At 43.3% G+C, this 27,834-nt stretch overlaps 1 long non-coding RNA gene across 1 annotated transcript; it reads right to left on the reverse strand.

The window, feature by feature from the left end:
- Nucleotides 1–11,441: 11,441 nt before the first annotated feature.
- On the reverse strand, nt 11,442–25,854 carry LOC132401623 (uncharacterized). Its single transcript, XR_009514641.1, has 3 exons — nt 25,810–25,854; nt 11,771–11,828; nt 11,442–11,689 (listed from the first exon to the last, which is right to left on the reverse strand). It is a non-coding gene; the product is annotated as an uncharacterized LOC132401623 (long non-coding RNA).
- Nucleotides 25,855–27,834: the final 1,980 nt, after the last annotated feature.

Here is a 27,834-nt window from a genome sequence, read left to right on the forward strand (position 1 = left end):
AAGAAATAGAAAGCACTATAGACAAAGGAAAACCAGTGGATGTTGTGTTTCCAGATTGGCTGATTTGCAGTAGGCCAAGAGTGGGAATAAAGGGAGCCTTTTCTGTTTGTCTGCCAATGACAGGTAGTGTTTCACAGGGGTCTGTGTTAGGACCACGACTTTTTACTATGATGTTAATGATTTGAATGGATGGTTTTGTGGCCTGTTTTGTGGACAATACAAAGATAAGTGAAGGGACAGATGCTGTTGAAGAAACATAGAGGCTACAGAAGGGCGACAGATTAGGAGAATAGGCAAAGAATTGGCACGTGGAATACAGTGTTGGTAAATGTATAGTCTTGCACTTTGGCAGAATCAATAAGAGGTAGATTATTTTCTAAATGGAGAGAAAATTCAAAAATCTGAAGTGCAAAGGTACTTGAAAGTCATTGTACAGAATTCCCTAAAGGATAATTTGCAGCTGGTGGGAGAAGGCAAATGCAATGTTTGCATTCATTTTGAGAGGATTAGAATATAAAAGCAAGGATGTAATGTCGAGGCTTTATAAGGCACTGGTGAGGCTTTGTTTGGAGTACTGTGAGCAATTTTGTGCCCCTTATCGAAGAAGGGCTGTGCTGACGTTGGAGCAGTTTCAAAGCGGATTCTTGAAAATGATTCCAGAATTGAAAGGCTTATCATATGAGAGCATTTGATGACTTTCTGTTCTGTACTCACTGGAATTCAGAAGAATGAGCTGGGGGGAGGGGAGGAGGAGAGAATCTCATTGAAGACTATCAAATGTTGAAAGGCCTTGATTGAGGAGATTTGGGCAGGATGTTTCCTATTGTGTGGGTGGGGGGGAAACCAGAGGACACAGCTCAGAATAGTGGGACATCCATTTAGAATGAAGATGAGGAGAATTTTCTATAGCCAGAGAGTGGTGAATCTGTGGGATATTTTGCCACAGGCAGCTGGTGAGGCCAAGTCAGTGGGCATATTTAAGACAGAGGTTAATAGATTCTTGATTCTTCAGATCAAGAAGCGATGTGAGGGGAAGACAGGGGTTAGGATTGAGAGGGAAATGGGTCAGACATGATGAAATAATGGAGTAGACTCAATGAGCCAAATGGTCTAATTCTATTCCTATATCTTATGGTCTTATAGACATCATAGCTGGCAAGGGTTTCAGGATTGGGATTCCAGCCGATGGGAAAGAGTTAAGGAGTGGGATTCCATGAATTGGGGAAGTTGTGGTCCATTGTCTTTTTGAGGGGGAGATTTGGCTTGTATCCCAGAGAATGGGACCTAGACCACAGAACTTTGGAAGAAGTGATCTAAAGAGCAGAAATGGTTGGGGGTGGGGTGGGGTGCAAAGCAAAATAAATCCTTGGTAGGAACCATCTATAGGCTACCAAATAACATTACACTGGCACAGGCGAAGAACCAAGAAATATCTGATGCATGCAAGAATGGAAAGGCAGTTGTCATAGAAGATTTTAACTTGCACATAGATTGTATGAAACCAGTTGCTCAAGGCAGTCTTGAGGAGGACATCATAGAATGCATCTGGCACAGCTTTCTTGTATGGCATGTCACTGAACCAAGAAGGGAAAATGTAATTGTAAAACTGGTCCCATGCAATGACTCAGGTAAAAATTAATGATCTTGCAGTTAGGGATCCTTTGTTTTAAAACAGTGGCTCCATCAAGCAATCAAGCAGGTTTCAGAACCCCTACATGGTTTCAGAAAAGGCAGGTCCTGGTGACAAACTTACTCCTTTGAAGATACAATGAGCAAAATGGATAGAGGTGAATGCTGTCTACTTGGATTTCCAGAAGGCATTCAATAAGGTGCCATATAGAAGACTTGTCCATAAGGTAAGAATGCACAGACCTGGATATAATGTATTAACATGGTCCTAAGATCGATTAACCAATTGAAGGCAGAGGTTTAGAGTAATATTTTTTTCCCAGGGTAGAAATGTCTAATACCAGAAGGCATGCATTGAAGGTGAGAGGGCATAGGTTTAAAGGGGGTATAAGTAGTAAGTTTTCTTTTACTCTGAGTGGTGGATGCCTGGTATGGCGGTAGGAGCAAATACATTAGAAACATTTGGACAGGCACATGAATGTGAGGAAGATGGAGGGATATGGACACGGTGTAGGTAGGAAGGATCAGGGTTTAGGTTGCTTTTGCTTTTGAGCTGGTTCGGTGCAACATTGTGGGCTGAAGGGCCTGTGCCTCTACTATGTTCTATCCTTACTGGGTCCAAACCTTGGGATTTTTACCCAATTGCCGTCAATGAGTACCTTTTCCAGGACAGCTGCAGTTTAATAAGGCAGCGACTGTCCATCTTCTCAAGGGTAGTTGGGGATATCATCAATGAATATTCTCCTGACAACTACAGCCTTAAAATGTTGAATAAATGGCCTTGGATTTCCGGTTCCCTGATTATAATATATTTTATCATATCATATGCAACACAATAATGTACTACTGGATTCTACTTATTAATAAGGAACTAGCTTTAAAAGGCAGAAGATCAACTAGATAATATACTTGCTTTCAAGCATTATTAGTATCACCTTGTTTCAGGATCCTAAAAATCACTATAGGTGATATTATCATAAGCTTTAACATTTATGCCGGCACCTGGCCCCCATCCTAATAGAGGTGTCAATGACAGAAAATTATTAAATCAGTCCATTAAAGTAGCAGATAATGGATCTGATGTAAATGTATTTAATGCTCTAATAATAATATCAAGCCCAGTAATTTGTTGCCAATGGTGCTTTGCAGGGAGTTGAATGCCAGAGCATGAATTGAGCAACATTTAGACAAAAGGACTAGTCCCAAATTGACTACAGTGTAAGTGCATTACAGAATCAGTCCTGGAGAATTGCTAATTATATTTTATACTGCATGAATGAAATAAAAGATACAATCGAATTTGTTGGCTTGTCCTGCAAGTAAGAAAATTAATAACAGACCACAGTGTCTTTCCTTTGTTTTGTGGATTTAGTTATTATGTTTTTCTCCTATTTCCTAGTAAAACTGTCTGGCCCTGGTTTTCCTGTCATTCACGGGGATAATCTACAGTGGCCAATTAGCCCTAATCTTTGGAATGTGGGAGGAAACAACACCAAATGTCACAGGGAGAACATGCACTCTCCATGCAGACTACACCCAGGGTCAGGATCAAACCTGTGTTGGTGGAGCTGTGCTACCTGTCCTCTTCCTAGATGGTTTGACACAAAGGGCCTGTTCCTGCACTACGCTGTAGCTTCTATAGAAGCTTATTCTCATCCTCTACTTGTGAAGGAACTGGCCAATCAACAGGATTGCCAACCCCCAGTATTATCCTAGTGTCTCCACAAATACAGATTATCCTGCTCACTCTTCACAATGATTCCATTCTTCATTTATTGGCCACAGTAAATACATCAGTGTCCTTTACGTGAACTATTTTTGCTAGCATGTTTTCTGAAACCTCAAATCCATTGTGGAAGTCCATAATAATAACATTAAGAACCAATCATTTATCCAACATACTGTATTTGTGACTTGTAAAAATTCAACAACCATTCTGTTAGGCATGACTTGCTCTTCACAAATTCATGTTGGCTTTCTAATCAGTTTTTATTTGTCCAAGTGTTCGGTCACTCTGTCCCTAGAGAGAGCTTCCACAACAGATGTTATCCTAATAGGTCTATAATTTTCTGTTTTTCCTCTCTCCCACCCTTCTTAAATAATGGAGTGACATTGGCAATATTCCAATGCAAGGGACCAATTCCTGAATCTAAGGAATTTTGATAGATAATGCGAGTGTGGATAATTATATTTCCAATCCTTATAAACCCTGGGGGTAGGAACTGTTAAGTCTGGGATCTTTGCCAATTTTCAGTCTTATTATTTTCTACACTAATAATTACCAATTTGCATTAAGTCTGCCCCTTAATTTGTTCTCATTTGTCTCTCTTTTTTAACCTCATTCTTGATTACAAAGACCAATGCAAAATATTTATCTTGCAAATTACAAACAAAACTGTAGATGCTGAAGTTTAAAGTTAAAAAGAGATAATTATGGAAAAGCACAGCAAGGCTGAGAGAGAAATAGACAATGCTTCAGGTATGTGAACCCTCATCAAAACTTGTTTAATTTGCTGTCATGTTGGGGTCAGAATTCATTGAAATTGGGACATAAAGTGATGAAGACAAGCTTCTGCCGTGATCACTCAAGAGCAGTGAAGATCAGAAGGGGTGGTGAAAATAATTTAAGAATGGAGAGATGAGGTTACCAGGAGGGACACAGAAGAATCAGCAGAGAGATCAGAATCCAAAGTTTGCAATCTTTGACATCAGAAAAGGAGAAAAGTTTGTTGAAGCACTGAGTGTGGGGAATGAAGTGAAGCAGCTTGGGGATAGACTAAGCTGGTGCTGTTGCATTGTAGAATCAAGAGCATGCATGTGCCAACACAGAATAAAGCATAGGTTCCAGGATTTCTTTATTCAGCAGATCTGCCAAATCCATACATTCAATTTAATATCAGCAGCCCTTACATTACTATCACACCCATCTCTTCCCTTAATAAAATGCAAAGATTTTACCAATATTCTTGTTATCTCTCGTTGTTTTATTGGATTGCTTTGTATTCCATTGTTGCTCTGTTCGTCTCTGCCTTGATGTCAAACTGCACAATTCACTGCATTTATGCAAACCCTTCAGTGCAGTATATGGGAGTCTTTGCTGACTGAGTAAATATTTTCATAAATAGGCTGCTGCATATGGACAACACAGACCAAACACACTAGTGGCCTTTTATACGGTCAGCACAGTGGTGCCGGTGGTAGAGTTACTGCCCTACCGCTCCAGGTCCCCAGGTTTGATCTTGACAGTCAGGGTGTTGTCCCTGTGATTCCATAGGTGTCGCCAGTTTCCTCCCAATTCCTAAACATGAGTATGTTAATTGGTCACTGAGTGAGACAACTGAGCAGAGGGATGGACATGCATGGTGCAGAGAGATGGGCATGTGGGGAGGAGAGAATATAGAGAAAACAGTCAGGAGATAGGATTACTCAGTGAACTGTCATAGACTCAATGGGCTGAATGCCTTGCGTATGCCATTAGAAAGGCAAAATATGGAAATTTAGTGCATGCTTTAATGTAATCGTGCTAACTTCTGGCAGAGGTCCAGTGATTGGGAAATTCAGGGTATGATTCAAGTTCAAGTTTTATTGTCATTCAGCCATACATGAATATCCATGAATAGTGGTCGTCCTTCGGATTCGAAGAAGACGCAGTAACCTGTGCGTGACAGAGTTTTAAGTGGAACAGCCGGTGCACAGGGACAATCCCACTCTCTCGGCAGAAGAGACCCTGATCCAGTGGCACGGACAACGGGTGCAGCTGGAGACCTCTCCCATTGCAGTGGGTGACCAGGACGTCTAAGTGCCTTGTCGTGCTCTTAGCGCTCCACTACACCTGCTGGCCTGCCTTCTTGACCGTTGGACCATTAATTGGTCTCCTCCACTCAATCTGCCAGGGACAGACTTCACAGGCTGAGACAGGCAGATCCCCTACCTCACCGAGGGTCAAAGACCCGTCGGCTACCCTCACCTGGTTTGGCCCGTCTGCCGAGACGGTTTACCGGGGTGTGGCCGCTGTGCGTCTTACAGCTACTTGGAGCCACAGGTGAGAGCTGAGTGCCAGGTGGGGACCAAAGGTGGACGAGCTGCCCTGAAAAAGGGCATGGCAGGCCCCCCTACCCGAGGTGCTACCCCTCCCTAGACACCCCATGTAGCCTAACTAAACAACGTCCCTCTGGGGCCAAGTTGCAAAGCACAGTACTAACAGTCATTCACAGCACAATGCACATATAGCACAAGTAAGATAGTAGTAAACATACAGTCACACAAAATAAAATAATATACTTGAACCTGAACGTCAACTTGATATCAATACCTTAGCCAAAGGTTCTGCCATGCTCATCAATTTGTGCTCCAGTTGTGTCCACAAGTATCTCCAACACCTGAACAGCACAGAGATCTGAGCCAATGCTTACAGTGGAGAGGGGTGAGTGGCAGGTGTCTGGGCAGAAGCACATGGTGTATTCCACACCCTTTCCCCATACCTTCAAGGCAGCCTTTCAGTTACTCCACTGTGCTGAGATGGATCATTGAATGTACCTTAATGACTCTACTTACCTTGACAGACAGAGTAGGAGTGACACAGCTGCAGGCAGGAAATGTCCTTTTTGATAAATGACAAAGGATGGCAGCCATCCTAACAATCTTCCTTACAAGGTTCTCACCTATTTTGCAGGTCACCTGCCTGAGTACAGCTGCTGGGTTCCAGTTTTGACTTCTAATTCTCAGTCTCGCTGTTTGTACACCCATTTACATTGCCCTTCTCACCAAACATAGGAGCAACTTTAATTGAACTAATTTCTGAATGTAGGTGGTCACCATTTTGCAATTACAGTGCAGGGAGTCATCAGGCACGTTCATGAGACATTGGAGCCTGAAGTACCCTTTCTCATTTCCTCAATGGGCAGGACCAAAAATGGGGCCAATCGTGTTAGAACTTGTTTTGGGATGTCTGGTGAATTAAAAATAAAATAATTGACTCTTTACAAATAGCATGAAAAACTGAATGTAGCAACTGAAATAACTTGCATTTTGTAATAACTTCTGAGGTAATAAATGGCCCAAGAATCCTCACAGGAAAACGAGGAGATAAAATATTAACAGCATTGAGATTTAAGAATTGGTGACCAGTTGAGGTAGATTTTTATGAGAGTGTCAGTGAAGTGACAGAAGGATAAGTTTACAACCAAAAATGATTTCAAGCACATAATTAGTTAACATTGTAATAGAAGAGAGAGGACAAAATGAATTTGGTAAAGTATTTATTTGAAGCAAATATATACTGATGTCATGGTAGAGAGCCAAAACTAGAAGAACAATTTTAAGAACTGTGCAAAAAAAACAACTGCAAATTCTGCATGCACGGAGTCACTGGAGGAAGGATGTTAATCCATAGTAACTTGTAAAATAGTTAATTGAATACAGGGTCAGCCTACATAGTTTGAGAGATCCAGGAGCTCAACAAAAATGGTGTTCAAAACACTGACTGTGAATTAACATGGCAAATTGTTTCAGCAAGTACAATTCACTTATTTCCATTTTGTCTTGCAGGAAAGAAGATAAGTCTCACGTTTTTTGCAGGCGAGCTGAGGAAAAGGGCCAAGACATCATTGTGAAGGTAGGAGTACAGCTGCAGCACCTGTGGGCAATGTATTACTTCCTCATGTGCCGTGCCATTCTCATTCAGAGCAATGTGAACGTGCTTGAGTCCAAGAGTTAATATTGGTGCAGAATATTAAGATACTGGAAGTAGGTGCGGACTGAGATCTAGTAGGTAAACTATATCTTGAATGACAGTGTGCTGATGCTGTCACAGGAACAAGTAACATAAGTATTAAAAACAAAAATAATGCTCCATTGGTTAGGTCGAATCAACAGAGAAGCAAAGTTTATGTTTCTGATTCATGTTCTTTCATCTGATGATTAGGCCTATCCTTCATTTTCTGAGGTTTGATCGATAATGATGTGATTTTGTTCAAGATGTCGGACAACCACTCGATATACAGTATAATGAACTTCAGATACAAGACAATCCCATAATGAGCCTGTAGCTGAAGTTCATTGCACTAATTGAACCCTAGTTGTCAGTATGTCTAGTTGTGGTTGGTTGGACGATTGGACAAGAGGTGGATACAATTGGCTGGTTACCACACAAGAGGTCAATTATAGATCAACTGGATGAGACAGAGGGATGTCAGAGTAAACCACAGTCTCTCAAATGTAGCCAATGTTTGTGGAGCTTGCTGGAATGCAGGAGAGACTCAACACTATTCTATGCTAGTGTCAAAACCAGGGGTTCCCACCCTGGGGTCCACAGAGCCTTTGGTTAATGGTAGGGGCTTGTGGCACAATAGCTGGCTGAGCTAATTGGCCTGTTCTGTTCTCTTCAGTGGTGGGAGTGGAAATCAGTGGGAGCAGGTGGAGGTAAAAGCATCTGATGGGAATTCAATAGAAAGGAGTTGTTGGCACATTAAGCACCAAAAACTGATGCAAAATATTGCAGATAGTGATGGCCTGTTTCCGTGCTGTAATTGCTATATGGTTATATAGTCTAAGAGTTCAACTTTAATTGTCATTCAACCATGTGAATAACCATGAATACAGACAAATGAGACACTGTTACACTGGGGCCAAGGTGCAAACGTAGTACCAACAGTTTCACACAGCAGAAGGCTCATATAGTACATATTAGATAGCAAGACATATAAGGTATCTGTAAATTAGAATCAAAATGGTTGTTGTGATGCATCTAGTGTGGTAGTGTAGTGGGTAGTGCTTGTCGCTCTCACTTCCAGCTTCCAGCACTGGCTAGCAGCCTTGCGAAAAGGAGAGCTGAATGTGCAAGTCTCTCCCTGCCAGTACATAACGTCTCCGACAGCAGGCCTCATGTAGTGTCTCCTCTCTGGTGACACACGGAAACTGAACTCCTTTCAGACTCAGGATGAACTACAGAGGACAGGGAGGAGGTCTGGCCCTTGCACACCTAGCACGCTAAATAGTTCCACTGCCTTGTTGTCAGCCTCGGGAGAGACGGAGGCTACAGGAGTCAACCCAGACAGCAAATCCAGAGAGGAGCCCCTAAGGCAGCTGGATGTCAGCAGCTCCTGCAGCCAAGGCTGTGCCAAACGCATTGCTTCATAAGCTTTCCTTTGGACTGCACTGGTGAAGCCGAGAGGGAGACTTCTATACCTTCCGCCCAGGCTTCTGATGAAAATCATCATCACCCATTGTCCTTCGAGGCAGATGGATGCAACCATATTAAAATCACAAAAAAATATATAGTTCAAGACCCTGAGTTCATGAAGGTGGCATCCGCATTTGAACACAATACGACCTGTCTTCTGCCAAACGAACATCGGGGTGGGAGGGAGCAGCACTGACTCCAGATTAGATGCCGCACTTCAGCACCTCCACTAGATGCCTCTCTCCTGGGTGGCTGTAGACAGGCGACACACTTCGCTAGAAAGCCAAGCTGCTGGGGTTACTCAGCAGAGTGGGCAGAGTGTGAATGGGGGGGGGGGGGGGTGAGAGAGAGAGAGAGGGAGCAACAGTCAGTGTCATTAGTCTGTCTGCTTCAGTGACCCATACCATGTAATAGCAAAACATGAAGACAGCACAAATCATAGGACAGTGCTACAGAAAACAAAAGAAACAAAGCTGATCTGCACTTTACTACTTTGTTAAGCATCAGCATACAAGAGAGCTTCGTGTGCAGTGTGGTGGGTGACACAAGCACCTACCACTGCTGCCTCACACATCTAGATAGCTAGTTTTGATCCAGGTCTTGGGGACTTTGTGTGTGGCAAATGTAAAATACCTCTAGCCACTGGTGCGAGGAATGGATGATAAATTATGGGCTTTCGAGAGACATTTGGTTAGGGGGAAATGGGACTCTTGGACTCTTCCTTCTCTGAGAGCCATCGTAAACTTGATGGACTAATGGCTTTCTTCTATCTAAGAACAAAAAAATACAAGAACTGTTTAAGGAAACATTGGATGTGAAGGAAACTAATTTAATTAATAACCTTTTCCTTCAAAGAATCTCTTGTTTAAAAAGATCACTTACATTATTTTATAAACATGAGGAAGTCTGCAGATGCTGGATATCTAAAGCAAAACATACAAAATTCAGGAGGAACTCAGCAGATCAGCCAGAATCAATGGAAATGAATAGACAGTCGCCATTTTGGGCTGGGACCCTTTTTCAGGGCATTTTAAAAATACTCCCATCTCTTGCTAGCTCACTCACCTCAGAGACAGATGTTAGCTGCTAATTTACAAAGCACTGTTCTTTGATATACTGTAAATAATTGATGTTTGCAAACAGAAGAAACATTTCAATAATTTCCCTCATTATATATGATTTTAGAAGTCTCAAAGACAAAATATACATGAAATAATTACCATCTTAAATTTGAAATGGATGTAACCATGCCTCTGGAATTTCCCCCAGCATACCCACTGGCAGCAGCCCGTGTGAAATGTGACCTGTCAGTGACTGGCACCAACGTGCTCTCAGCAACATCACCCAGTCAAACAGAGTGGAAAATTAATCAAGGCCGGACCCAGCGGCCAACTCTGATACTCAGTTTGCAAAGCTTAACACATACCTTTTCAGATCCGAAGTTCCCTCATCTGCACTCATGGTGTGACCATGCTCTGTGTTATCTTTGTAATCCAAGCCCTCTCATCAGCAGCTGCCTGTGGTGTGGAGATCTAGCAACATGGGTATGTGGCAGCTCATTTGCCAATGCTGCTACTGGCCAATTGCAGTGAGACAGATTTGATTCCAACCTCTGGTGCTGAAAAGAGTTTCCCCTTCTCCCTGTGACCAGGCGGGCTTCCCGAAGATAACTGGGTTGGTAGGTTACTTTTCATTAGGAGTGCCGCCTAGTGTGATAGGGAGAGGTAGGAGAGTGAGGCAAGTGAGATGGAATAGGTTACGAATCGTGATAGTGCCAGAGTTAAAGGGAAATAGGATAGTTGGAATTTCTCTCAATGGGCCAAACATCCTTCTATGTCATCAGAAAATACAAGGGCCACCTGTGAAGCAGAGGAACCCATGCCCTTATCTCCCCATTGATTTCTTTGCTCCTTTAAAACTTTCTTGAGCTATGAATAATCACTGTCCCAGATACAGTTCATGATTTTGCTGTTTCTCTCTGGCACAAGAGAGGAGGTGAACACTTGCTCTGACCATCTGCTCCTTCAAGTAATCCCTGGGTCATTCCACTCATCGCCATAACTGTGGCTGCTGGTGAGAGGATGCACGTCAGCAGTAAGCTGACTGACTAGCTCCAGCAGGAATGTCTCGCCCAGTCAATGCTACTCAACATAGTATCAATACAATGACGTTACTAGGACGGCATGGTTGGATTAAAAGAGAGTTTAGGTTGGGGAATTTTGTCCTGGATTGTAGGAGGCTGAGTAGTGACTTAGAGGCTTACAAGACCATGAGGAACATAGATACTTGAATCGTCACCTTTTACCTTCCAGATGGAGGAATCTAATTCCAGAGGGCATGGGTTAAAAGTGAAAAGTGCTGAAAGGTTGTGTATTTTCCTAGCACCTCCCACAATCCTTGGAAATGCATCCTGAAACACACTATTGATTGATCACTGTTGTAATATTGGACAGAGGACAGCAAGAAACCATGAACAGCAAGTCAGTAATAAAGGACAGACATTGGTCAGACATAAATTTGTCCCATGCAACAGCACCATGGCTGCTTCTACATCTATGTGGGTAAGCAGCCAGAGCTTCACTCTGCTGGTTTCCAGAGCTGAACAGAGTGAGTTTGCTAGCTGTGTTCTCCACTGTGCCAGCTCTCAAAGCCCTCAATTCCCACTTCTCTCAGGTTTATCTACTGCCCCTTTAAATACCCCCAGTGATCTTGCATCTCCAGTTCTCTTGGGTAGAGTATTGCAGAGATCCACATTAGCAAAAAGAGTAATTCTGCCAGTGTAGACACCCATCACCTCCTGAAATGATGAAATCAGAGTCCAGTTCATCTGTTGTAAATTCACTACACGTGTGTTGTTTGGAATGTTTGCATTTGAGAATCCTGCAGCAGATAAAAATACATTTTCAGTTAAACAGTACATTCTAAAAATGGCACTGGTGCTTTAGATGAGTTGGTGCTTACCCCTGGGACCCAGGCTCCAGACTGCACTGTCTGGAGTAAATCCCCATCTGTCTGCAGGCTGTAACAATCCCACATGAAATGAATGCTGGCAGTCTCAATACAGTCACATCTGTGCACGTTAACAAGCTCACCAACTCACGCAAAGAGGTCACAAGGATAGAATGCTGGTGCAGCCAAGGCTGTGGGCCTGGGGCTGAGGCTCGGACGGTGTGTCAGGAGGAAACACAGCTACACCGAGCAGATGACAAAGACCCACAGGCTGACAGGACTGGCTTGCTCTGCCCTAATTACCACTAACCTGGAGGGGATCTTCCTCCTCATTCTGACAGATGGAGGAAAGCATGCCCAAGTCAACACTAGAGAAGTGTTAGCTGCGACTAGTTCTGGGATCGGCATCAAAGTCAGCACAAGGAGAGGATTGCACATGTTGACTTGTTTGATGAATTTCAAGGTTTGCTGCAGCAAAGAAGGCTAATTAGGATCACAGGCATTTTTTGTACAGATATTCTCTACAATATTATGTTGGCCATTAAGATGCTGGGATCACAAAGTTGCAGAGAATATTTACACAGAATGCCTGGGATTCTACTTAGCCTTCTTTGCTGCAGCAAAGCTTGAAATTCACCTAAATTGGTGCTGCTGATCCTTCTCAGAACCAGAGATGTCCAACATTTAATTATTCCAAGCTCAGGGTGACCTGGGACTCAATGGGAGGCCCTACAACTGTAGGCCAACATCCAAGCATGCATCTTCCTGCAAGATCAGCCTCACCTGGAAATCTAGAATCTAGTGCTGTTTTTCATTATCAACAGACCCCAGGCATTGCAGAACACTGGACATTAATAGTTAAAAAGAGATCCAGTACAGAACGGTTCCTTTCACTAACCATATCTGTGCCAACTATAAAGCACTCACTCACACTAATCCTGTATTCATCACATTCTATTCTCATACTCTCATTAACTCCCCCACCCTGATTCATTGGATTCATCTCTCTATTATCATTCTTTCTTATTAAGTTGCTCCTCTACTCATTTACATCTCATCCCCTTTCTTCCTGCTCATTTCTCTTCCCTCCCCTCTTCCTTCATACTCTTTCCCTTCACTTTCTGTCCTATCTCCCTCCATTGATAGTCACACTTCAGCATTTCTGCTGTACTTCGGAACTGTTACCGTAGGCTAAGGAAGTCAGGCTTAGAGTGTTGCTGTCAGCAGGGTCAGAGTTCTTTAACACAAAAAAGAGGCAAGTGAATAACTACGAAAGTGAAGTAGCAGTTGATCCCAAGGCATCTCTCCCACACTGGTTGCCTTACCTCAAGGCTCTACGCTGACTAAAGCTGAGCGGGGCAACCTGCTGTGCCTGAGATGACGACAACACCAATTTGTTTTATGGGTTCTGAGTGAACTGCAAATGGGATTAGATTGTCAGCGATAAAAGTTATAGGGTATTCCTATAGAGAAGCGTTTTCTTCTATGAGATGAGTTATGAATTACCAGTGACAGTTTGAATGTCTGTTAGTTGATTTAAAAACCAGTGTGGCAGGTGTAGGATAGAGAGGGAAACATTGCTAATGTTCCAACAGCCATACACACATCCTATATCAGGGGTGACCACCCTTTTGTGCACCACGGACCGGTTTAATACTGACAATATTCTTGCGGACCAACCGAAGGTGCGGGGGGGGGGGGGTATGGTATTAATCACGACTGGAGAATGGATGATTAGTCAACTATAAGTCACTTATAAGTGGCTAATACACTTAATTTTGTTTCTGAAAGGGTTTATCTAACAAATTTAATGAATGTAATATTAAACACAGCACATATTTTCCTTCTATGAACATATGAAATCATCGCAACACACCAATATCGCTGAATCAGTGGGAGCCCTGGGCTTGTTTCCCTGCAACAAGACGGTCCCATTGAGGGGTGATGGCAGATACTCGAAAGGGGTTCCTTATGTACAGTCTTTTCCGCAATTTAGTTTACGTGCCTCTCAGCACTTGCTTTTGTCCGGATTGCTCATGTTTTTTTCCACTCAAAACCTCAGTGGGTTTGTCTTTAAGTGTTGGATTCAAGGTGCCGAAGTAGCTTTGAGGGCTTCATTGCCTCATTAGACAGCATCTGGGCCCAAAATCCAGCCCAAATTAGGTTGTCTGTGAATATTTTAGCCCCCAGGTTCCCTACAAACATTTGGTGTGCTGAACAGGTTTAGAGGCAGCGCTTATTGTTCCAACAGCCATACACACATCCTATATCAGGGGTGACCACCCTTTTGTGCACCACGGACCGGTTTAATATTGACAATATTCTTGCGGACCAACCGAAGGTGGGGGGGGGGGGGTATGGTATTAATCATGACTGGATTTGAGGCTTTGAGAGGAAGTGCGGCGGCGGCCATGTTCAAATTGTCCAATTGCGTCTCAGATCGGAGTTCTGAGAGGTGGGACTGTGCAGACGCGTGAGGAGGCCTGGGAAGGAGGGAAGATATAAAAAAGGAGAGACTGAGTGAGGTAGTTCTCTTTTGGAAGAGGACAGCGAGGCTTTGAGAGGAAGCGCGGCGGCGGCCATTTTCAAATTGTCCAATTGCGTCTCAGATCGGAGTTCTGAGAGGCGGGACTGCGCAGGTGCATGAGGAGGCCTGGGAAGGAGGGAAGATATAAAAAGAACGCAGCCTTAAGAAGCGGGCAGCTTCGTTTGCGGGCAGCAGAGTGCGCCGGGAGCAGAGTGTAGGGCTTGGGCTCAGGGGGCTTAGGCGGAAGAGGGCACAGTAGACTTATCTTTTAGTTCTTGTTATTTTTCAGTTTTTCGGGAAGTATGATTGTGAGGGCAGCTTGTTGTTCTCGGTGTCGGATGTGGGAGGTCCTGGAGTCTACAAGCCTCCCGGACGTCCACATCTGCGCCAGGTGCACCGAACTGTAGCTCCTGAAGGACCGAGTTAGGGAACTGGAGCTGCAGCTCGATGACCTTCGCCTGGTCAGGGAGAGTGAGGAGGTGATAGAGAGGAGTTACAGGCAGGTGGTCACTCCGGGGCCACGGGAGGCAGATAGGTGGGTCACGGTCAGGAAGGGGAAGAGGCAGGTACTAGAGAGTACTCCGGTGGCTGTACCCCTTGACAATAAGTACTCATGTTTGAGTACTGTTGGGGGGGACAGCCTACCTGGTGGAAGTGACAGTGGCCGGGTCTCCGGCACAGAGGATAGCCCTGTAGCTCAGAAGGGTAGGGATAGAAGAAAGAGGACCATAGTAATAGGGAACTCGATAGTCAGGGGTTCAGACAGGCGGTTCTGTGGAGGTGATCGGGAGTCCCGGATGGTAATTTGCCTCCCTGGTGCCAGGGTTCGGGACGTTCCTGATCACGTCCAAGATATCCTGAAGTGGGAGGGTGAGAAGCCAGAGGTCGTGGTACATGTAGGTACCAATGACATAGGTAGGAAAGGGGAAGAGGTCCTGAAATGAGAGTATAGGGAGTTAGGAAGGCAGTTAAGAAGAAGGACCACAAAGGTAGTAATCTCAGAATTACCTCCTGTGCCAAGCGACAGTGAGAGTAGGAATAGAATTAGGTGGAGGATGAATGCGTGGCTGTGGGATTGGAGCAGGGGGCAGGGATTCAAGTTTCTGGATCATTGGGACCTCTTCTGGGGCAGGAGTGACCTGTTCAAGAAGGACGCGTTACACTTGAATCCTGGGAGGACCAATATCCTAGCTGGGAGGTTTGCTAGGGCTACAGGGCGGACTTTAAACTAGTAAGATGGTGGGGGGGGGGGGGGGTGGCGGGAATCAATTTGAGGAAACCATGGGACAGGAGGTTAGTTCGCCAGTAGAGCAAGTAAATAGACAGTGTGTGAGGGAGGAAAGGCAGGTGATGGAGAAGGGATGGGCTCAGCCCGAAGATGTAGGGGTGAAGAAAGAAAAGGATAATAAATTTGAATGCATTGTTAGGGATGAAAAGAAAGGAGGAGGTGGAGAGTATCTTAAATGTATCTATTTTAATGCTAGGAGCATTGTAAGAAAGGTGGATGAGCTTAAAGCGTGGATTGATACCTGGAATTATGATGTTGTAGCTATTAGTGAAACATGGTTGCAGGAAGGGTGTGATTGGCAACTAAATATTCCTGGATTTAGTTGCTTCAGGTGTGATAGAGTAGGAGGGGCCAGAGGAGGAGGTGTTGCATAGCTTGTCCGAGAAAATCTTATGGCGGTGCTTTGGATGGATAGATTAGAGAGCTCCTCTAGGGAGGCTATTTGGGTGGAACTGAGGAATGGAAAAGGTGTAGTAACACTGATAGGAGTGTATTATAGGCCACCTAATGGGGAGCGTGAGTTGGAAGAGCAAATGTGTAAGGAGATAGCAGATATTTGTAGTAAACACAAGGTGGTGATTGTGGGAGATTTTAGTTTTCCACACGTAGACTGGGAAGCTCATTCTGTAAAAGGGCTGGATGGTTTAGAGTTTGTGAAGTGTGTGCAGGATAGTTTTTTGCAACAATACATAGAAGTACCAACTAGAGATGGGGCAGTGTTGGATCTCCTGTTAGGGAATGCGATAGGTCAGCTGACAGATGTACGTGTTGGGGAGCACTTCGGGTCCAGTGATCACAATAGCATTAGCTTCAATATAATTATGGAGAAGTTCAGGACAGGACCTAGAGTTGAGATTTTTGATTGGAGAAAGGCTAACTTTGAGGAGATGCGAAGGGATTTAGAGAGAGTGGATTGGGTTAAGTTGTTTTATGGGAAGGATGTAATAGAGAAATGGAGGTCACTTAAGGGTGAAATTATGAGGGTACAGAATCTTTATGTTCCTGTTGGGTTGAAAGGAAAGGTTAAAGGTTTGAAAGCACTATGGTTTTCAAGGGATATTAGAAATTTGGTTCGGAAAAAGAGGGATGTCTACAATAGATATAGGCAGCATGGAGTAAAGGAATTGCTCAAGGAATATAAAGAATGTAAAAGGAATCTTAAGAAAGAGATTAGAAAAGCTAAAAGAAGATACGAGGTTGGTTTGGCAAATAAGGTGAAAGTAAATCCGAAAGGTTTCTACAGTTATATTAAAAGCAAGAGGATAGTGAGGGATAAAATTGGCCCCTTAGAGAATCAGAGTGGTCAGCTATGTGTGGAGCCGAGGGAGATGGGAGAGATCTTGAACGATTTCTTCTCTTCGGTATTCACTAAGGAGAAGGATATTGAATTGTGTAAGGTGTGGGAAACAAGTAAAGAAGTTATGGAACCTATGATAATTAAAGAGGTGGAAGTACTGGCGCTTTTAAGAAATTTAAAAGTGGATAAATCTCCGGGTCCTGACAGGATATTCCCCAGGACCTTGAGGGAAGTTTGTGTAGAGATAGCAGGAGCTCTGACGGAGATCTTTAAGATTTCATTAGAAATGGGGATTGTGCCGGAGGATTGGCGTATTGCTCATGTGGTTCCATTGTTTAAAAAGGGTTCTAGAAGTAAGCCTAGCAATTATAGACCTGTCAGTTTGACATCAGTGGTGGGTAAATTAATGGAAAGTATTCTTAGAGATAGTATTAATAATTATCTGGATAGACAGGATCTGATTAGGAGTAGCCAGCATGGATTTGTGCGTGGAAGGTCATGTTTGACAAACCTTATTGAATTTTTTGAAGAAGTTACGAGGAATGTTGATGAGGGTAAGGCAGCGGATGTAGTCTATATGGACTTCAGCAAAGCCTTTGACAAAGTTCCACATGGAAGGTTAGTTAAGAAGGTTCAGTCGTTAGGTATTAATGCTGGAGTAATAAAATGGATTCAACAGTGGCTAGATGGGAGATGCCAGAGAGTAGTGGTGGATAATTGTTCATCGGGATGGAGGCCGGTGACTAGCGGGGTGCCTCAGGGATCTGTTTTGGGCCCAATGTTGTTTGTAATATACATAAATGATCTGGATGATGGGGTGGTAAATTGGATTAGTAAGTATGCAAATGATACTAAGGTAGGAGGTGTTGTGGATAATGAGGTGGGTTTTCAAAGCTTGCAGGGAGATTTATGCCAGTTAGAAGAATGGGCTGAACGTTGGCAGATGGAGTTTAATGCTGAGAAGTGTGAGGTTCTACATTTTGGCAGGAATAATCCAAATAGAACATACAGGGTAAATGGTAGGGCATTGAGGAATGCAGAGGAACAGAGAGATCTAGGAATAACAGTGCATAGTTCCCTGAAGGTGGAGTCTCATGTAGATAGGGTGGTGAAGAAGGCTTTTGGAATGCTGGCCTTTATAAATCAAAGCATTGAGTACAGAAGTTGGGATGTAATGTTAAAATTGTACAAGGCATTGGTAAGGCCAAATTTAGAATATTGGGTACAGTTCTGGTCACCGAATTATAGGAAAGATATCAATAAATTAGAGAGAGAGCAGAGACGATTTACTAGGATGTTACCTGGGTTTCAGCACTTAAGTTACAGAGAAAGGTTGAACAAGTTAGGTCTCTATTCATTGGAGCGTAAAAGGTTGAGGGGGGATTTGATCGAGGTATTTAAAATTTTGAGAGGGATAGATAGAGTTGACGTGAATAGGCTGTTTCCATTGAGAGTAGGGGAGATTCAAACGAGAGGACATGATTTGAGAGTTAGGGGGCAGAAGTTTAAGGGAAACACGAGGGTGTATTTCTTTACTCAGAGAGTGATAGCTGTGTGGAATGAGCTTCCTGTAGAAGTAGTAGAGGCCAGTTCAGTTGTGTCATTTAAGGTAAAATTGGATAGGTATATGGACAGAAAAGGAGTGGAGGGTTATGGGCTGAGTGCGGGTAGGTGGGACTAGGTGAGATTAAGAGTTCGGCACAGACTAGGAGGGCCGAGATGGCCTGTTTCCATGTTGTGATTGTTATATGGTTATATGGTTATCTGTCCGCACTCCAGGCCAGTTGTAGTGGCACTTCTTGCTGGCCACGCAAGGCGGCCGGTTACCAGAGGCTAACCAGTGATCCCTGGCGTGAGGGTATCACTGTGTTTAGGCGACTGATGACCTCGCGTGGGTTCAAGTTCAACAGGGAATGAGGAAAGGTGCAGCTGACTCATATTGTTTCATATCACCAAATCATATCATTTCCTCGCAGCCCGGTAACACGTGTTTTGCAGCCTGGTACCAGTCCGCGGCCCAGTGGTTGGGGACCACTGTCCTATATCATGCATACATTCTCATGCACACATGCAAAAATCATGCATTCCATACATACATGCACACAACATCACACACTGCAATCCATAAGCACGTACCCTCATTAAGTACACCTGCTTCCTAATGCAAATATCTAATCAGCCAATTACATGACAGCAAGTCAGAGCCTAAAAGCATGCAGACACGGTCAAGAGATTCAGATATTGTATAAGTATCAGAACAGGCAAGAAATGTGATCCAAGTCACTTTGATTGTGGAATGATTGGTGGTGCCAGCTGAGGTATCTCAGAAACTGCTGATCTCCTGGGATTTTCACACACAAGTCTCTAGAGTTTATAGATAATGGTGTGAAAAGCAAAAAATAAATCTAGTGAGCTGCAGTATTGTGGGTGAAAAGCCCTGTTAATGAGAGAGGTCAGAGGAGAATGGCCAGACTGGTTCAAGCAGACAGGAAGGTAACAGTGACTCAAGTAACCACACGATACAACAGTGACGTTCGGAACAGCATTTCCAAACAACAAACCTTAAAGTGGATGGGCTACAGCAGCAGGAGAGCACAAATGTACGCTCAGTAGCCACTTTATTGCATACCAACTGTACCTACTGAAGTATACACCTTACTCTCCTCATCACTCTACACAACGTAAATGAAACATCACACACAACACACACCGTCCCTGTCGCATGCACTCATACACCACATCCACAATACACCTTGTGCATACACACATTGCAAAAACACTGCACCGCACTCAAAAGTCATACTCTCACATCACACGCATATCTGTACCCATACAACTACACCAACCTTTCCATTTTGGAGCTCCACACTCTAATTTACCCCTTCTATTAGGCTTGGGAAATAATCACATATCCATTGGTAGGAATAGCATTTACCTGCTCATTTAAACAGATCAACAACCACTTTCAGGTTAATTGTTAATCAATTACTATTGGCTGCTGCTATAACACTGAAAGCTTGGTACTTTATCAAATTGATCAAGCCTAAGTAAAAGATGTTGATGGGTTTAGTCCCGACCTTAAGGGTCCCGCACAACTAGTTGGTTGTGTACGTGTTTACATTAGGAGACCTTCCCGATGCCCACATGTACAAAACGAACAATGTGTGAACACAGCAGAAGAAGGTTCTGAGAAGCACAGAGGCAAGTCACAACTGCCTTTAATCTGAATTTAGCTGCTGCCAGTGTGGAGTTGGCAAGCTCCCACTGGGATGGTGTGCATTTTCTCTGGTTTGCAAAGTTTCCCCCAACATCAGAGTTAGTGAGTTCACTGGCCATGGCAAATTGCACCTTGTGTGTATGTGTATGCTAGAATCTGGCTGTGCAGAAAATAGGATTGATGTAATTACTGTAAATGTCTTGAACCTATAGCTTTGCAGGGCTCCACTGCCTGCACACACATCGCTGTGTGGGAGTAGCAGCTCCGGGACTGAAAGCAGAGAAATCCATTCCTTCAAAAAGCTAGGCATGCAAGAGAAAATGGAGAGCACAAGTTTAATTGTCATTCAACCACACATTCAGCATGTGTACAGCCAAACAAAACAACGTTCCTCTGGGGACAAGGTGCAAAACAATCACACACGGCACAAGGCACATAGAAGATAGCAAGCACATATAAAATATCAGTAAAAATACAGATGAGGTCCCTGACTCCATGAACGTTGCAGCTGTCTAGAATCGAACACTATACAGCTTGACTACTGCCAAGCAAACACTGGGGGCAGCACCCGCTCCAGCATGAACACCACTCCAAACCACCCCCTGCACACCAGAGAAGCTCCCGACTCTGACACCTCCCCCTGGGTGGCTGCAAACAGATGACTCCACACCTTGAAGCCTAGTCCTCACTGTGACTGAAGCCGTGCAGATCCTCCGCTGTTCGCTAATAAAGCAATGAACTGGACTTGCAACATTCCACACCACCAGTGTCCATTAGGGTCTTGTGATCACAAAGAAGCAACTAAGATGATCATTCACTGCTAAACTGCACACCTTCTTTGTGAACTGATGCCCCTCTGTCACTGGCAGCATCACAGTCTGCACCAATTCCAGCTCCTTCAGTTGACAGATAGACCTGCAGTACTTGAAGTTCTTAATGACCAGCAGGCTCTTGCGATCATAAAAGTTATTTTTAAATAAAGACAATAACACCTTTGTTTATCCTTGTAGAAGCTGGTGCGTCTGTGCACGCTACCATTTTACCAGAAGGAGTAATCCCCATTCTGCATCCTGGGCAGTCCCTTAGAGTTAAGGGTGACATTTCTAGTCTAGTTCTATGGATCCCAAGGTGGCAACGAGGCCAATGTGGGAATTTGACAGGTAGGCCAGTCGCTTGTTAGGCAGCACCCTCCCAATGTCATTCATACTGAGTTTCCATGTGCTCCCAATATACAGATCTCAGTGCCAAACCAAATACATCTGTCAACTTTGGACCAGGAGTTTCTCAGAGTCAGGGGGGATATTATACTATTTTAAAGGAGGCTTTGAGAAGATCCTTGAATAATTTTCCAAGCCAATCAATAATCTCTGTCCAAGAAAGTTTGCAATAAAGTATCTGGTGCTGGGCATGCAAGTGACCAGATGCCTGTTGGAGCTAACTGAAAGGAAATAGGGTTTTACTTCTGCTTTATGGCAAGGCAAAAAAGTATTCATCTTAAAAGTCACTCAGCCAGTGAACTTGGAGGATCTTGCAAAGATATAATTGGTGCTGCCTCCTCCACAGCAATGAATTCATCATGCACAGCCCACAATACAAATGCAAACAGGAAGGCTGGAATCACAGCTACATCTTTGTAAAAAGTAGTAGACTGGCATATGTCAGCTCTTTCCCTGGTCACTTGACACGATACAAAACCTCCTTCTGAGTTCTAAGATAAACATTAAATTCTAGAAATACTCAGCAGTTCATGCGACTCTCAAGTCAATTCAAGTCACTTTTTATTGTCATTTCGACCATAACTGCTGGTACGGTACACAGTAAAAACGAGACATTTTTTAGGACCATGGTGCTACATGACACAGTACAAAAACTGCACTGAACTATGTGAAAAACACAGAAAAAAAACATCAATGAGAAGAGAAACTGACCTGGAACAATAAGACTGCTATTTCCCTCAGATGCTGCCTGAAGTGCTTTCAGCTTTTGCTGTTTTTATTTTAGATTTTGATATGTGTAATTTTCTTTAATGTTCACCCTCGTTCTTCAGAAAGTGGCGACAGCTTCAAATTCAGGAGCAGAAACCAAAGGCCACATCAATGATTAGAAAGTAGTGAACCATTAATCCTGAGGCATCTTATTATGGATCTATTGAGTATGCCTGCAAGAAAATGAATCTCAGGGTTGTATTTGTGTACTGACATATATCTACTTAGAAACTTAATATTTCTATTAAATTGGACTTAAACTTTGAACTTTTCCTGTAGGACAAGTATGTGTGTTTTCAAATGATTAGATACACACCAAGTTATTAACAGCATGAGATAGAGTTTGATCTCCCACATCAATGGAAATGCCTCCAAAAACTCCTAAGAATTTATCCATTGTAGAGCAGTGGTACATTATGGTGACAGAGCAGATTGTGGAGATAAGGTTGATGCTGGTCATTAAGCCCAGGTCATGTAATTAAGAGTGATGCAGAAAGGAATATGATGGAGAACAATCACAAAGGACATGCCAGTTTAGAACAGCAAAACACTTTAATTTTAAACAGGCACACAATACTCAAGGGCGGGTCAAGATATTAAATAATATCAGCCAAGTGATTTGTCAGAGGAAAGGAAATGCTGACAACAGGATGTTAGAAAGAAGAGGCTTATATCAGACCAATGCTGAAGGGTAAATTTGAAACAAAATATGCCTTGTTACTAGCAACAATGGGAAAAGCAGTGACTTCAAAATTAATACAAGTAATTTTTGCTAAGCAGTTCAGTAAGGCCCCATTTAGAATACTGTGTATAGTTCTGGTCACCCTGCTATGGGAAGGATGCCACTAAACCAAACAGATTTATCAATATGTTACTGAGACTAGAGGGCTTGGGTTATAAGGGGAGGATGAATAGGCTTGGACTTTCTTCCAGGAGCATCAGAGGCAAAGGATGACCTTATAGAGGCTTATAAAATCACAAGGGTGGCACAGCAACATAGTTGTTAGCACAATGCTTTACAGTACCAGTGATTTGGGTTCAATTCCCATGGCTATCTGGAAGGAGTTTGTACATTGTCCCCATGACTGGATAGGTTTCCTTCCACAGTCCAAAGACTTCCTGGTTGATAGGTTAATTGGTCAATGTAAATTGGCCTGTGATTAGATTCAGGTTGAAATCGGGGGATTGCTGGGTGGCTGGAAAAGCCTATTCCACACTGTATTTCGATAAAATAATTTTTTTTTAAATAAGGTGGATGGTCACTGTCTTTTGCCAGAGTAAGGGAGCCTCAATCTAAGGGGCAAAGATTTAAGGTAAGAAGCGAAAGATTTAAAGGGGACCAGAGGGGGCGACATTTCCGCACAGAAGACGATGGGTATATGGAACGAGCTGCCAATGGAAGTCATAGAGGCTGAAACAATTGCAATGTTTAAAAGGCATTTAGACACTGTACATGGATAGGTAAGGTTTAGAGGGATATGGACCAAATACAGGCTATTGGGACTAGCTCAGGTTGGCATCTCGGTCAGTATGAATGTCTAAGCCAAAGGACCCATTTCCCTGCTGAATTACTCGGAGTTAATAAAGACTTTCGGTCTGTTGCTGAGAACAAAAAAACAGAGCTGACTCTTTGGCACATGAATATCAAATAGTTCAGCAAAGTGCCATGAGCAAAAAGCATGTTGAACTTGAATACTCACTCGAAGACACTGAAAACCTATGGAATTGTGATGTGGTCGAAGTTCCCGCAGCTGACCAGATAGAGTGACCAACCCTTAGGGAAAGACTGATTCAAAGAACAAAAGGAGGATTGAAAGAAATATTCAAAATGTTTGTTTCACCACCACATGTGCTCCAAGAGTAACTCACAGATGTTTGAAGATTCATATTAGACACGTAATAGTTTTAGTGAAACCATTTGAGTGCAGTTATACTGAATTTGTGCAATACATTCACAGGATGAAGTAGAGGAAAAGTTAAACAAGTTTGAAAGAAGTACACGTGGACAAAGAAAGCCAACATCAAATAATAATCAATACTCTTGAGAAGACTACTTACAAACAAACAGGTTAGGAGCCAGAGCTGGCCACACAACACCTCAAACCCGCTCTCCCATTTCATAAGATCATGACTGATCTGATGGCAACTTCAACTCTGCTTTCTTGTTCATGCAAGGTAACCTTACATCCCCTCACTTGTTAAGAATTTATCTACCACTGCCTCTAAGATATTCAACGCATCTCCTTCTATCACACCTCATGGAAGAAAGTTCCAAAAACTCATCTCCTGAGAGAGAAAATAAATTGCCTCATCTCCATCTTAAATAGTTGATCCCTCAATTTTATTTTAAATCAGCAAGCCCTACTCCTAGCTTCTCCCACAACAGGAAACATGCTCCCCACATCCACTCTTTCAAGACCCCCGACATCTCATGTGTTGTGTTTCTTTCATATACCAAGTTGTCTTACAGTATGAACCCATTGCCCGAAGTATTTGAAGTCACATTGGATAGGATGTGCAGCAAACTGAAATCAACTGGGATATTGATTTCATTGCAATCACCACTAAAGAGAAATCTACCCAAACACTTAAAAGTCTCAGGAGACTTGCAAGTACATTATTAGTCTTCAGAAAACCAAAGGTTTTTTTCCTTTAAGCAAGAGATTGTGTATTTGGCCCAAAGAATAGTGAAATTGTCTACAACTGGACAAAGGATGCTGAAGCCATTCTTAAGCCTCAAAAAACCAAGAACATCACTAAACTGAGATTTTTCCTTGGCTTGGTTTGCCAACCCGCCCACAAACTTTGCAAAGGCTGCTCAAGAGGGACAGACTGTGGTGGTGGAAAAAAAGCAGTAGAAGTTACACAACCTCTGTTAATGAAGCCTTGCAATGAAGTTCATGAGGCCTCCAGTTATGCAGAGTAATGATACAACATATCACTCACCATGGCCAGAAAAGAACATCAGTCCTTATCATGTCAGATGAAGGCAGTTGATACAAAGTCTTCCTGTGACAGATGTTTCAAATTGCTCACGATCAGGCTTATCAAATACGATTATACCAGACCATATGATGTAGAAGTAGGCCATTCAACCCATTGAGTCTGCTCTGCCATTTATTCATGGGTTGTTCCAATTCTTCCGATCATCCACACTCCCCTGCCTTCTCCCTATACCCTTTGATGCCCTGGCTAATCAAGAACCTATATTTCTCTGTCTTAAATACACCCAATGATTTGGCCTCCCCAGCCACTCATGGCAACAAATTCCACAGACTTACCACCCTCTGACTAAAGTAATTTTTCTGCATCTCTGTTCTAACTGGATGTCCTTTAATTGTGAAGTCATGCCCCCTTGAGCTAGAATCCACTACCATTGGAAATAACTTTGCCATATCTGATCTGTTCAGGCCTTTTAACATCCCTGCTCTTATATTCTATACCTCTAGAAATGAATGCCAACATTGCATTCGCCTTCTTCACCACTGACTCAACCTGAAGGTTAACCTTTAGGGTATCCTGCACAAGGACTCCCAAGTCCCTTTGCATTTCTGCATTTTGAATTCTCTCATCATCTAAATAATAGTCTACCTGTTTATTTTTTCCACCAAAGTGCATGAGCATACACCTTACAACATTGCATTTCATTTGCCACATCTTTGCCCATTCCCTTAAACTAAGTCTCTCTCCGGGCTCTCACAGATCCATTAATCCCATAGTTCAAATCATTGACATACATTGTAAAAAGCAGCAGTCCCAACACCAACCCCTGTGGAACTCCACTGGTAACCGGAAGCCAGTCAGAATATTCCCACTTGCTGTTTTCATGGGTATAACCAAAGAACTATGAAGCAGAATAATGGAAGGAGTTCACTGAACACACAAGGCAATTATTAACTGGAGGACAGAGTCAAGAATCCAGAAGAGCCAATGAACAATCTACCAAATCTGCAGATCACATCCGCCAAGTGCATTACAAATGGGTCATGAAACCATTCCAGCATTTCTTGATATGCATCAAGAAATTATGATTAAAAATAAAATAAAAATTGACACGATAATTCTTCTACCATATCCTGTACTCTTGGTAGAGATTTGTGAATTCCACACGGGTGATTTTCCATTATACGAACTGCTGTCATGCAGGGTTACACTTTATTTCAAAATGTGAAAGCAGTGTTGTCTTTGTGCATCTGAGTGGTTGTTTGCGATTTGCATTATTGGACACCTTCTCAGCCACTGCCTCAAGCAGCGGATACTGCCAAAAAGGAGTTCCTGAGACACAGTACATAATATTTAACATGCAGTAGACTACCAAGCTACCAACTGTTAAAAGGCTGCTTATTCATTGAGAACTTCCAATAAACATGACAGATTTGCCATAATAATAATAATAGAAAGTGCTGTAAATACTCAGCAGGTCAGGCCTGCTGAGATTTTCACACAGATTTCCCACGTAGTACACTGCACACTATGCAAGTTACTAAATAAAGAACCCAAAGTGCTTACTTTACATGAACCATTGGAATATTAAGCAGATGGAATGTAGAATATAGAAGCAACACACACAAAATGCTGGAAGAACTCAGTAGGCCAGGCAGCAACTATAGAAAAGAGTAAACAGTCGATGCTTCAGGCTGGGACCCTTCATCAGGGCTGGGGAAAAAGATGAGGTCAGAATCAGAAGGTGGGTGAAACCAGGAGAGGGGGAGAGGCAAAGTGAAGAGCTGGGAAGTTAATTGGTGAAAGAGATAAAGGGCTGGAGAAGGGGCAAACTGACAGGAGAGGGTAGGAGACCATGGAAGAATGGGAAGGGGGAGGAGCTTCAGAGGGAGGTGGTGGGCAGTTAGGTAGGTAAGGTGGGAGAGGGAAATGGGAATGGTGAAGGAGGGAAGGGGCAGTTACTTGAAGTTTGAAAAATCAATGTTCATGGCATCAGGTTGGAAGCTACCCAGACAGAATACAAGGTGTTGCTCTTCTAACCTGAGTGTGGCCTCATCACACAATAGAGAAGGTCATGGATTGACATGTTATGAATGGGAATGGGAAGTGGAATTGAAATAGGTGGCCACCGGGAGTTCCCACTTTTCCTGGTGGTTTCCCAATCTACAGCAGGTCTCACTGATATACAGGAAGTCACATCAGGAGCACCAGATACAGTAGATGACCCCAAAAGACTCACAGGTGAAGTGATGCCTCACCTGGAAGGACTGTTTGGGGCTTTGAATGGTACTGAGGGAGGAGATGGAGGGGCATGTGTGTCACCAGTTTTGCTTGCAAGGTTAAGTGCCAGGAGGGAGATCGGTGGGGAGTGATGAATGGGACAAGGGTGTCATGGAGGGAGTGGTCCTTGCAGAAAGCGGGAGTGTGGGGGGAGGGAAAGATATTTCTTAGTGGTGATAGTGGGATGGCAGGTGGACGGGGTGAGGCAGGTGAGGGCAGCATTGATGGTGGAGGAAGGAAATCCCCTTTCTTTGAAAACTGAGGGCATCTCATTAGTTCTGAAATGAAATGCCTCATCCTGAGAGGAGATGTGACAGAGACAAAAGAAATGAGAGAAGGGGATAGCATTTTTACAATTGACAGGCTGGGACGAGGTACAGTCCAGTTAGCTGTGAGAATCAGTGGGCTAATAAAAGATATAAGTGGATAAGCTGTCTCCAGAAGTAGAGACAGAGAGATCGAGAAAGGGAAGGAAATAACCAGGTAAATTTCAGGACCGGGTGGAAATTGGAGGCAAAGTTGATGAAGTTGATGAGTTC

Source organism: Hypanus sabinus, chromosome 11, assembly GCF_030144855.1.
Source record: "Hypanus sabinus isolate sHypSab1 chromosome 11, sHypSab1.hap1, whole genome shotgun sequence".
NCBI classification, from domain to species: Eukaryota; Metazoa; Chordata; class Chondrichthyes; order Myliobatiformes; family Dasyatidae; genus Hypanus; species Hypanus sabinus.